Raw genomic sequence first — 13,619 nt, 5'->3', positions numbered from 1 at the left:
AGTAGAAAATGTATAATAACAGTAACTCAAAGGGAGCGGCGTCAATTTCACAAATTCAGGATATATCTAATGCAATATTAGAGGTGTAAGCCCCTGAGGCCTAAGTAAATTACCAGGCATTGTTTGCAGGCCCGGACCTATGTGAGCCGTCCCTCGAAGGCCCAGCATGTGATGGGCCCAGGCAGGTCTTCAAGGGCAGTTGGGCCGGGGCGGTAGACCATTCTGAAGTAAAAAGCACTGCACAATTAGGGCTGTCAGACTTTAAACCAAGGCCTGGTCCCAGTCCACTAGGCCTGGTCCCAGTCCACTAGGCCAACGAGACATAAGATGCTGTACTATAACCCGGCCCCGATGCTGTACTATAACCCGGCCCCGTAAGTTTAACTCTCGTCAAATAATTCCGACCACCCGGAAAATACACACTCTTTCCTGATTCATTCCCATTACTGCCGGCAAATTTTTCTTTAAAAATTAAAAAGGCGGGAAACACAGAACCATCAATAGCATCGGTCCGTTCCCGCTGATTCAAAGACGACAATGAAAGAAAAACAATTCAACCAATAAAACTAGGGTTTTTACTTAATTTCCACTGGTTATCTACAGTAGAAAGAAAACTAGGGTTTTGAGGCCCGTTGTATTGTTTTTGTTGCAGAGAACTAGAAAAGTAGGTTTTTCATTGAATTTCCGCTGATTATTTGCAGACGAACAAAACAAAAAGGGAATACTTAGGTGTTCAGGCTCTCCATTAGATTTGCAGAGAAACGAAAGAAAGAATACAAGGTTTTCATGATGTACGTGATTAAGCGAGATGGAAGGCAAGAAGCTGTACATTTTGATAAGATCACTGCTCGCCTTTACAAGTTAAGCAATGAGCTCAACAAATTGCACTGTGAACCAGTGCTTGTTGCTCAAAAGGTTTGTGCTGGTATTTATAAGGGGGTCACAACTAGCCAGCTCGATGAATTGGCTGCGGAGACAGCAGCTTCCGTGGCGACAAACCATCCTGATTATGCATCTGTAAAATCCCAGACCGATTTCCCAATATGTTTTTTTTAGTTTTTCTTTTAGTTTTTTTCTCGTTGCAATTTTGTTTTGTGTATGTTTTTAGTTTGTCTGACGTCGTATGTTTGATTTGTATTTGTGTTTGCCGTAGCTTGCAGCAAGAGTTGCTGTTTCAAATCTCCACAAAAACACTAAGAAATCCTTTTCCGAAACATAAGTTTTTCTGTTTATTTGTTTTTGGTTTTGAGTAGCAACCAAATTGTGTGGAATATGAGGTTTTTAAGATTGAGAAAGAATTGGGGTTGTTTTTTAATAATTTATTTATTAGTATGACTCTTTGGTTCTCTTGCTGATTTCTGCAGCATAAAATTGATGTATATGTACATCGATGAGAAATCCGGGAAAAAGGCTCCTCTAGTTGCCGATGATGTGTATGAAATAATCATGAAGGTGAAGTTATCAGACCTCGTTGTCTCACCAGTCTTCTGGCTTTTACTGCTACCTAGTCATGGAATTTAGGTTTTTTTACTGCAGATTTTTTCTAATCTACTAATCTACCCCCTAACATTAGGACACTTGTCCTATTTTATTAATTTTATCTAATAGACAATATATTTCTTGATTGTTTCAGAATGCTGACCATTTGGACAGTGAAATTATTCATGACAGAGACTTTGATTATGACTATTTTGGGTTCAAAACTCTAGAGAGATCATACTTACTGAAGGCTGGAGGCAAGGTTATAGAAAGACCCCAACACATGTTGATGAGAGTTGCAATTGGTATCCATAAAGATGACTTGGATTCTGCCATGCAAACATACCACCTGATGTCACAGCGTTGGTTCAACCATGCTTCACCCACACTCTTCAACAGTGGGACTCCAAGGCCACAGGTGTGTTCAATTAAGATATATTTGGCCTATTGTTTAACATCGACCATCGTGGTTTATTTTAGCGTATAAGCAGTTAAAAAGGCATTTTGATCGGTGTATATGGGAGCCGTGAACTTAAGTGCATTTATTCAAGAGTATTATGGGTGTGATGTAATGGTTTTTCCTTGTTGATGGTTGTGAGTGAGATGGTTACTTGATGCTTCTTATGGGTGGTTCACTTACTACAAGTAGCTCGCTGTAGTTCGTATGGTAATTTAATGCCTATTTTGCATGGTCTGCTTTCTTCATTGTTTTTTCAAATGGGTAATTTTGTAGGATTCAAGCTTCTCTTAATTGTCTCCTTTTAGGTGTGGAAGATGGTACGATTCGTTTAGTTTCCTATTGTTATGGGAGCTAGCGATGTACTTAATTGTAATTACATGGGCTTAATTGTGTCACATCTCATGACATGACCAAAATGCATACACCTTTTTTATAATGTTAACAAATAGTGGCATTTGTCACATATGGCCACATTCACCTGGTGTTTTAATTTGTATATTACAAATTTACCAAGTTAATGTTTGTAATTTTCATGCTATACAAGCCTGTAGCTGGTGCAGTCTGTTAGTTCCGTTTCTTCAAGTTTAGTGCTTCATTTTTTCTACAGTTGGTTTTCTAGGACTTTTTTAAGGTTTCATGCCTTGGATGCTTGGCTTTCATTTGCAACATCGTTTCCAACTGTGAGGAGTGTACATTGACAGTATTTGAATCACTACTTTAGCTTGCTGTCGGTTGATTGTAATTGCAGGATATTTTGAAGTTTTGATTCTAATATTTTATTTGATTTACCTTTTCTTACTGTATCAGTTGAGTAGCTGCTTTCTTGTGTGCATGAAAGAGGATGGTATTGAGGGTATATACAATACACTGAAGGAGTGTGCAGTCATTAGCAAATCAGCTGGAGGTATTGGCCTTTCTGTCCATAATATCAGATCAACAGGAAGTTATATACGTGGTACAAATGGTGCCTCAAATGGCATAATCCCAATGCTGCGTGTCTTCAATGATACTGCAAGATATGTTGATCAAGGGGGTGGGAAAAGAAAAGGTATTATTCCCATACTCCATGCATATTTAGCATCTCGAAGCAATGAATTTCAATTTTACACTTGGTATCGGCTTTTGCTTTGTTTGCAGGTGCCTTTGCTATCTACCTAGAACCATGGCATGTTGATGTTTTTGAGTTTCTAGATCTGCGAAAGAATCATGGAAAGGCAAGATATCTCAGAGGGTGTTTTTAAAATCTTCACTTCATTTGTGCTAACCAAATATGTATGAAATATTTGTGAATATCTAAAGAACCTACCAAAGTGGTGCTTTGGGATCAAGCCACTGATTCTGCATTAAAGTACATGGGGAAATCATTCTGTTGATGAATGCGGGCTTTGAGGCCTAGGGTATTCCAGTTTCATCGGAGAAATAGTTGACTAAGTAATTATGGTAGACTAAGATATATGGGATTCAGGTGGTTAATATGCAGAAATTTTAGGCTTGATCATGTTGATTATGTAATGATTGGATTCTAATTATTTTTTCTATTCTCATTGATTTTTTTTGCAGTCATAGTGTTAGTATTAGTTATTAAATATTATTATTTTTATTGGTAACTTCTTATTTTTACTTGGATTATTGGCTACTGTAGGAAGAAAATAGAGCAAGGGATCTTTTTTATGGTCTCTGGGTGCCTGAACTCTTTATGAGGAAGGTTCAGGACAATGAAAACTGGTCCTTGTTTTGCCCAAATGAGGCTCCTGACCTGGCTGACTGCTGGGGAGATGAGTTTTAGAAGCTATACATGAAGTATGAACGTGAGGTAAAGCTAAGCCAATATCCTTTAGTTAATTCTCTGTGAGATTACTTCACTATCCTATTTCTTCATTTTCTTTCTTTTTATGGGAACAGGGCAAAGCAAGGAAAGTTGTACAAGCTCGGAAACTCTGGTCTGCTATCATGGAGTCTCAGATAGAAACGGGTACACCTTACATGCTCTTCAAGGTATACAATTATGCTTCTTGGCCGTGGTCCCAGTGCTTTTTTCTTTTGTAATTTCCTTTTGCAGTTTTACCATTTAAATATCTTAATTTCTCCTTGTTTTGCTTTATTATTTTCTCTAGTTTTGTTACTTGTTAGAGGTTTTCCTTTTGATGCATATGTTTATCTGTTTTTTATTGGTCCTGGACAATGAGTCCCTCACTATCTCATGCATTTAATTTATCATCTAACTGGTTATACCCAGCTATTCTTTTCCATTTCAAATTATTCTATGTTCGTGGAAGTTATGCACCATCATAAAGTTACTATACATGTATTTCCTCAGGATAGTTGCAATAGAAAGAGCAACCAACAAAATCTGGGAACCATCAAGTCCTCTAACCTCTGCACAGAGATTATTGAATATACTAGCCCTACAGAAACTGCAGTTTGTAACCTGGCATCTATTGGATTGCCACAATATGTTAGAGAGAAGGTAATGCACAGACCTGTTTCTACTGAAATTACATATTTCAGACCATATTCTTTTCTCATTTAGTATATAACAGCTCATTTTGCTATCACAGGGCTTGCCCACTGAATCACAGCCATCAAAGTTAGTGGGTAGCAGAGGATCAAAGAATCGGTATTTTGACTTTGAGAAACTAGCGGAGGTTGTATATTCTTTTTCTATTTGGTTCTCTTCCTACTGGTTCATCTGTGTGCGAGAGAGAGAGAGAGTGAGAGAGAGAGAGAGAGAGTCTACTTTTCGCAGACAAAATACAATTCTTTCATGGCTCTTGCCCCATAATAGTTGCATATGTTGAAGGGGGAGCCATAATTCATTAGAATCATATGTTTTTTTTGTTGGTGGTGCAGGTCACTGCAATTATCACTTCAAATCTCAACAAAATCATTGATGTCAACTTTTATCCTGTTGAAACTGCAAGAAAGTCAAATATGTGCCATCGTCCAATTGGAATTGGAGTGCAAGGCCTTGCTGATACTTTCATATTGCTGGGCATGCCATTTGATTCACCAGAGGTGGTCATGCTCTTTTTAAGTGGTCTGTTTTCATTCATTTCTGATTTTTCTTATCCATCTATAATACTCAATGAACTTTGTGCCTGGCATATGCAGGCCCAACAACTGAACAGGGACATATTTGAAACTATTTATTACCATGCCTTAAAGCCTCCACTGAGCTTGCTATGAAAGAAGGATCTTATGAGACATATCCTGGGAGCCCAGTAAGCAAGGTTAGCTTTAGTTTATCTGGTAACCTTATTTCGATCACTTCCAATAACTTTGCCAACAATTTTGAGGCATGCCCTTTGAAATTATCAGTGTTGATTTATGGGAATAGGCTTAGATCCTTGGTATTTCATTTTCAGGGACAGTACATATTTCATAATACTTACTACTGATATCTATTTCCTACTACTGATCAGGTTACCTATATATAGTGACTATGCATTTCATGTGTCGCTTTTGAGTTTCTTTGAGGGTAATGTGATGGAGATCAGGTTACCAATCTATAGTGACTATGCATGTCACGTGTCGCTTTTGAGTTCCTTTGAGGGTAATGTGATGGATTTTTTACAAAAATTGAGTCTTTTCTTCCTTCAATTCAAGTTCTTTTTGTATCTAAATGGCAGGGAATACTTCAACCTGATATGTGGGGGGTGACCCCATCTACCCGTTGGGATTGGGATGCTCTCCGAGGAATGATTGCAAAGGATGGGATTCAGAATTCTCTTCTTCTTGCTCCGATGCCGATTGCCTCTACAAGCCAAATTCTTGGCAATAACGAGTGCTTTGAGGCCTTACACTTCAAATATCTATAGTAGGAGGGTTTTAAGGTTCTGTTCCATTCTTTATCTAGAAGCATCTAGTACTAGATCATAGCCTATTGGGCAGTTACTGTTGTTGAAATGATAAGAGAGAGCGGGGCCTACCAGAATGTCCCGTATCCATTGGCGGGCACCACTCTCTCCATTACCATCTATCATTTCAACTCATGGTTATGACAGTGGAGTATGGTTATTCCATGCTCATTTGGAGAATAGTATATTTTCCCATATTAAATTAGAATGGAAGCAACTTTATTTTCTGAATAATCCAAAGCTGACTTCAGTTTATCTTCCACTTAATAGCTTCTTATCTTTTTGAGTTTCTTCTTGACAGTGGTGAATATATCGTGGTTAACAAGCATCTTCTAAGTGATCTAACTGAGATGGGCCTATGGTCTTCAGCCCTCAAGAATAGAGTAATATATGAGAATGGTTCTGTTCAGAAAATAGCTGAAATTCCAGATGACCTGAAAGCAATCTACAAGTTAGTGGGGATTGAACTTTTTCCACAATGGCCATGATTATGAATTTTATTTCATTATATTTGCTGTTATGTAAACCTGCTAATGCGGTTTAATTCCATTAGGACTGTGTGGGAGATCAAGCAAAGGACCCTAGTGGACATGGCCGCTGACCGTGGCTGTTACATAGACAGAGCCAGAGCCTCAACATCCACATGGATCAGCCCAACTATGGAAAGCTCACTTCCTTGCACTTTTATGCTTGGTCCAAAGTAAGAAACAAGTATTTTTTTCCCCTTTTGATTGGGAAATGGGGTATGCGCTATGGGAGTTGTTTTTTTCCTTTTTTTTTTGACTCTTATGGTGGGATCCAACGTTTTAAAAATTAAAACATGGCTCAGTCTGTGAACTCGCCCCCTGGGTGACTCAAGTGAGTTTGAGTTGACTCATTTGAGTTTTGCCCAAGCCTCCAGAACAACATAAAAAAAGATATAAACTATGTGCGAAAAGTTTTCAAAGTATAGAAAAAGTAGAAAACTTAGCCAACCCCAAATAGTTGGGAAAATACTATGATCACTGTTTCGAGACTCAGCTAGGAGTACTCGGACTCGGCCTCACCCTATGGGTGAGGTGAGTTTACCTTGAGTACACTGTTCACATTATTTTAATATGTTATTGTCACACCCCAAGAATTTACAATACTATTATTCCTGAGATGTAACAGACAAAACATATATACATCTATTGATAGGACAAATTTACAGTGGCGAGGTCTTACATAGTAAATAAAGAAAGCTAGCATAACAACAGTATCTTCCAAGGTTGATCTTGACTAGCACTCAAAAGGAATCCGTAGTTATTCTGAAAAAAATGTTTACCATAGTTTGATGAGTTTGGCTACTCAGTAAGTGATCATCATAATCCTAAAAATAATCATGATTGAAAGATATCAATATTTTCCAAAATGAGATCTATTAACAGAAATGCATCAACAGTTTCACTTTCAATAAATGCATAATTTAAGTATAATCCGAGTAATTGAAATGCTTATAACACTTTTAACGGCAGTACATAATTCAAAGGATTTCACAAAATACCCTACTGGCGTCCCAAGTAGGTCACCTATATACCCCATCAGCGTCCTGATGGGTCCACTTAATCCCTATCGGCGTCCCAGATAGGTCCATTTAATCCCTGCAGGTCCACTTATACCTCACCAGCGTACCGGATGAGTCCACTTAATCCCTTCCGGCGTCCCAGATAGGTCCACTTATACCTCACCGGCGAACCGGATGAGTCCACTTGCATACTTAAATTATTTCTAAATCTCTTTAAACATTCGAAAGCAGCAATATCATGTACTCAACATATCACTGAAACCATTAATATGAATTTCACTTGAACCATTAATAACAGTCACTCTCTATAATATTTCAAAAATAACCAATCAAATAATTTGGGCTCAATTTAGAAAGGTAGCAGTTTGTAAAGGTATTCTAGCATAATTGCCAATTTAATATGTACAGAAAAACTCTTATAAAAATTCAAGAATACGGAATTATCACAATTTATGGAATATCAATTCACAAATAAACATTTCACAACAATACTATAATCAATTGCAAAAATGTCAATTTTTAAATAATAAGGCAGTCATTTGCATATGAATTTTACAATGTCTAAATATTCAAAACAGTAGAAAGAAATATCACAATTTTACTAAAAGCAGAAATATCACATTTATTTCTACCAATAGACAAGAAAAATAAATAAATTTATTTTTCTAATTTACAGCATTCAAAATTTCTAACATAGATAAAATATCACAATTTTTATTAAAAAGATTATTTTTCAAGATAATGGGGTCACGTGCGCATAAAATTTATCGTGCCTAAAATTCATGATAATAAGCAGAGATAATTATTTCATTTCATTTTTAAAAAGAATGGATTATTTTTCAAGGCAATGGGGTCACTTACACATAAAACTTATAAAATAAAGATCCTGGAGGGAAATATCACTATTTATTAAAAACAGACTATTTTTCAGGAAGATGATGTCACTTACCCACAATTATTTGAGAGGGAGCTTCCGATAAAAAATTCGGTTCTAGAGAGAAGTTCACTGTGTTTCGACCAGAGAGAGAGATCTCAAAATTTTGTTTTAGGGTGGGAGTGCTCACATCCCCTATTTAAATTCTTATAACGTATTATTATATTATTTTATTTCGCTCTATCTCATACCTGAGGTGTCGCGTTAAAAGTCTGCTTTTATCGTACGAAAACCATGTCCGCTAAAGGACGTTGCCAGCTGCAAGCAGCAGGAGGCAAAAGTTGGCAAAGCAAAAGTTAAACCAAAGTAAAAGTTTTGAAAATAGTGATGGTCCCCAAAGACTATCATACTCAATCAGACCATCACCTATTAAAAGCATCATTTCCCCTTTTTTTTTTTTTTTTGAAATTTTAGGATTGTTACAGTTATATACAACAATGTACCATTTTTTAACTTGAACATTCAAGTAGCGCACTGGTTTGTGTGCTGTCTTATCTTCTATAATGGTGAGAGTTCGATTCCTTCTGTTGAACACTTTATTTTTCTTCTTTTTTTTTAAAGCAAAACGGGAGTTAAAAAATTTGTCAAAGAAGAGGACTCGAACTTAACACCTCTTGCAAAGGAGTATACTAAAAGCTTGCCACTTAACCAATGCGTCACTGGACTTTTTTTGTCAACAATTATATTTTTTTATTAGTATTTTAAAAAAAATGGAAAACAAAAATTGAAATGAGCGGGTTTAGGTTTCGAACCCCATACATCCCACATATAAAAACATGGAGGGTGGCAGAGCTAACCATCAAGTCCTTTCACATTCAATTTCATAAAAGCGAAGGCTATAATATATATAAATTAAATTTTGTGTTATTTTTTTTTAAAAAAAACTAGAACTTTTCTTGGACTCGCCTGATTAAATCTGCTCAGGCAAGGGCCGAGTACCTTGGCGAGTCGATTTTCTGAACACTAGCTCGAATGATGAAGATGAGACAAAATAGGAAACTGGTTAAATATCATTTTCTCAGAATTTCTGAGATAAATGAGAAAAAAAAAAAAGAAAAATAAAGAAATATTAAAAACATAAAAAGTTTGTACAAAACTAGTTACAAATCAGTTATAATTGATTTGGAAATGCAAAGCAATAATATACACCCCAAGTTTGAGTGTTCCTCACTCAGCAGCCTGCTGAGTCTGCGTGACTTGGGTGAGTCTGAGTCAACTCGCTTGAGTTTTTTTTAAACTGGTTGAATCCTTTTTATGATGGTTTGCTCTTTTATATGTAAATTGCTTGATCTTCTTGACTCGTTGAAAACACTTGATGCTGCCTTCATATAAATCTTTCAGGAGTATTTTTAGTTATTTGAATGCGTCAACATTTCGGAATATGAGAAATTGTTGGCCAGAGGCAAACACCATAAATTTGGATGTACTTATTTGGCATGATCCTGGTCTCAGCTAAAATTTGATCCACTGTTTATATTTTTTCATGTATAAGAATGACCCAAGACATGTTCAGTCCAATTTTCTCGCCCTTCGTTTTCTCTCACTTCCCTCTATATTCTTATATTTCGAGCTCCTTAGATTCTCAATGGTGATTGCTTATGCTTCTAATGGTTGTAGGGATTGAAGACAGGGATGTATTACCTCCGCACACGTGCTGCTGCAGATGCAATCAAGTTTTCTGTGGATACTGAAAGTCTCAAGGTAGTAGCTAAGAAAAGTTTATTATTGTGTAAGTCTAAACTACTCAAGTTGTTTATGAGCTATCATAAAACAACCAGGCGATCCACTGTCCTTTTTTGAGGCATATGGTGGAGATGATTGTGGGTTCATATGGAAATTCAAATGTGAACAGGGTTAATGTCCACCCTCTATCTCGTGAACAAACAGTGGATGCACCACCTGTATGTGGTAATGCGATTTGAATAGTATGCTTTCCCTTTTGTAGTATTTGTTCTTTTGTGTTTTCTTCAAGAGAGTTGCCTGACTTTTTTTAATCTGACGGTTGTGATTGTCTAGCAGAATCCCGTAGCAACAGAGGACAATGAGGATGAGAGGATGAAACAGGTGGTTTGCTCCTTGGAGAACAGGGATGCTTGCCTGGCTTGTGGAAGCTGAGATATTCATATTTGCAATTACAATCATGGGTTCATAGGCCTTGTATCCGAGTTTTAAATAAATATCTCTCTCTCTCTCTCTCTCTCTCTCTCTCTATATATATATATATATATATAAATTTTGGCTTTCAATGACAAGAATTGTGTGCATATTAACCTTGTATATATTGTATGGATTGAGTTGAGATGCTCTCCCTCTCTCTCTGAACCCAACCCCTTCTCTCTCTCTCTATTTATATAAGCATCTCTCTCTCTCCCCCACCCCTCCCCCCAACCCAAAGATTATCCTCCATGCCTTAGGACTGTTTATGGTGCTGCTTCTGTCGATAGTTTTATTATTTAGGTTAAGGGAAAACTTTCTATATTTCACCGCCATATACATCTTATTTACTTGCCCATCTCTTAGCCATTCGATTTGAATGGACGGCTGAGATGGTCTCAATCACAATGTCACACCTATACATTGTTTTACTTTTAATTTTTTTCTATATTGACTCCAAATTGGGGGTACCCACTCCTCTTTTAAACTTGCATTTGCAAAAACATTTTAAGAGTATTTTGGCTATTTTATTTTTTAATAATATTTATTTAATATTTTCTTTAGGTGGGCCTCATTGAGATGATAAAACACGTATTGAATTTTGTATTCATATGATTTGTTGAAAATACTCAACAAGAGCTTGCTTATGCAGTGTAAAATTCTTTTTCAAAAAAATCTGATTTTAAATATAAAAAATTTTAGTTTATTTTTCATATTCATAATCATTTTAACCTTGATCATGAATCCCTAAAACCTTAGATTAAAAATCTATTTTTAAGATGGTTTAATTGGGGCCTTGCATATGTACAGTCTGAATCGGCTCACTCATAGAAACCCCATACTTACAGAAATGTTTCAGTGTCGTAATTGGGCATTCGTGTTTTTGGAGCACCTCTATGAACCATAGAGGTGCTTGGAGCATTGATGAGTCCCTTTTCGTCATAGTGAAATAGAAATTTATATTAAGTTAAGTTATAATATAAACTAAAGGAAAAAGTTTATAATATAGAAATAAGGTGTACATTAAAAATTTGTTATAAAATGGGATTGTATTCTCATTAGATGTCAAATTGGATGGTTTGAAGAGTCGTGAAATTCGAAAACTTTTTTTTGGAACTGTCTAATCAATGACATTCTTACAATCATTCATTTTGAAATCTAAAGGACAAAAATCATTCTTGAACAAAAGGTAAATAGTTTTTTTGCAGACAATCTCTTATAAAATGTTGTTTTGTTATTGAAAAACTATTTAATTGATCATCTCAAAATCAAGATGTATCCTAAAAATAGCGTATATACATATTATCTAGTATGTTAATTTTCAAGTGTTTATAGATCTATTTGATTTGAATCATTTTTTAAGTTTAAAGTTTTATAATTGGAGATGAAAATAGATTCTCAGGCCATACCAAAAAATTATGATACCAAAAATATATTTATGACAAAATTTGGAGGTACGCCTTAATTCAATTATTTAAGGTTGCAACCTTATACAAACCACACTACTGCCCTAAATTAAAATTTTAAACTCTTAATATGACTCTCATAGCATATCGTCAAAAACGTTTTCCAACTAATTCGAGTTCCCTTTCCCCAGCTGTGGGATCGAAGATTGAATAGGTGGTGAAATAGGGATCATTTTACTGCCCACCTATGTTTCCGTAGGGATGGTGTGGCTTGTAGGTATACACCAGCACCACAGGATTCTAAATGGGAAAGTTTAGATGATGCCCTATTTTCCATTTCCAAAATTCTATCTTAGTGATTGATTTAGAATTGATACACGTTCCAAGTCCCTCTTGATGTAACTTAGGATCCACGATTCTGCAGCTCAAACAATAGTGCAAACATGATGATCTGCAAAGAATCAAAATAAATGGTGATGAATGATTCAAAAACAAAGTTTGAGGAAGTCGATTTTTAAAGTTTCAGATCTTTTCTTGTTTCTCTTTATAATTTATTTTGTAAAATTCTAGATCCAAGGGAGTAGAGTTTTGAAGGAGACCACATCTCAATAAATGCATTAACTAAAGCACCAAAACCCAATCCTTATATAAAAGCTCATGGTAAAGCTGGACACATATGACACAAATCAGACATGGACACTTGTGAGCCATTAGATGCCTAATCCAACAGTTGAGAAAGGGGCTCGCACATAAACACATGCAAAGGATGATCATTCCCATACCAAAAAGGGGTCTTACATATTTTTATAAAAAAAAAAAAAATGCCTATCACTCTAAACCCCATATTAGCTGAGCTACAATCCTGCCTTTCTAAGTTTTTCTCTCTCTGCTTTGAGCTAAGATTGAAACTTTTGGATGCCCCCTATTCAGATAAGTGAAGTACAAGGAACTCGAATTCATTTATGAATGTTCTTCCAAAGATCACAAAGTATTTTTTCAGATATTCCTATTATTTGCTAAATGCATTCAGATAATTCAGGACTCAAAAGGACTTTAATTACCAACAAAAATTATAAGTTACATATATAGTAGAGACCTCCAATCAAATAAAACTTTACCAGTTAATAAAAGGATCCTGACTTCTCACAAAAACTGCATTCTGTAACAAAAAACTTTACTCGAAGCAGAGAATTATAATGGAAAACTGAGTCCCAGACCAATAAGTCATGATGCATAACAAGGAATTGATTACTAACACTAATTAATGTGAACTTCAAAATGCTGAAGATCAAAAACCTATCCGTCAAGAAATATACAAATCAATCACTGTAATAATGCATGGAATCACTGTAATAATGCAGGGAAACGAGCCTACAGGCACATAAAGAGTTACCTACTCTCAAATAAGTAGGCATCAAACTACAAAAGAGTGAAATGGAATGAGATATACAACTCTTGAGGATCAGATTAACCACATATCATTCTGATAGGTCTATAATGTAGCATATGCTAAAGGGCCTTCAAGGTATTCATTTGACCCTAGATTTTGCAGATAAGATCCATTCAAGGGTCTACCTTTTTCCTTAAAAAATAAAAATTAAAGGAAAAGTCTACCGTGTGTCAATTCTAAGTATGAGTGTATTAGATAGATTTAGGATACGAGATACATCCTAAATCTAAGAAGTTTCAAATATTTCTAGATTCTTAGAATTTGTGAAGTTACACTCGGCCTAAAAGTTAACTTTCACAAATCGTTTACGGTGGGTATTAACTGTTCAGAGGA

At 35.8% G+C, this 13,619-nt stretch overlaps 1 pseudogene across 1 annotated transcript; it reads left to right on the top strand.

Moving 5' to 3' along the window:
- Positions 1-404: 404 nt before the first annotated feature.
- LOC18424147 (ribonucleoside-diphosphate reductase large subunit-like) lies at positions 405-10,580 on the top strand (annotated as a pseudogene). The gene is made up of 17 exons (XR_016041309.1): positions 405-1,017; positions 1,154-1,227; positions 1,365-1,452; positions 1,634-1,897; positions 2,747-2,987; positions 3,077-3,153; positions 3,582-3,752; positions 3,842-3,934; positions 4,257-4,406; positions 4,498-4,584; positions 4,790-4,954; positions 5,051-5,169; positions 5,569-5,772; positions 6,098-6,247; positions 6,350-6,496; positions 9,894-9,977; positions 10,293-10,580. The product of XR_016041309.1 is annotated as a ribonucleoside-diphosphate reductase large subunit-like (transcript).
- The last annotated feature ends 3,039 nt before the right edge of the window (positions 10,581-13,619 follow it).

The sequence above is a fragment of the Amborella trichopoda genome, chromosome 9, assembly GCF_054954075.1.
Source record: "Amborella trichopoda isolate Santa Cruz 75 chromosome 9, AtrichopodaSantaCruz75HAP2 v2.0, whole genome shotgun sequence".
NCBI lineage: Eukaryota > Viridiplantae > Streptophyta > Magnoliopsida > Amborellales > Amborellaceae > Amborella > Amborella trichopoda.
This window is presented reverse-complemented; position numbering and strand designations above follow the sequence as displayed.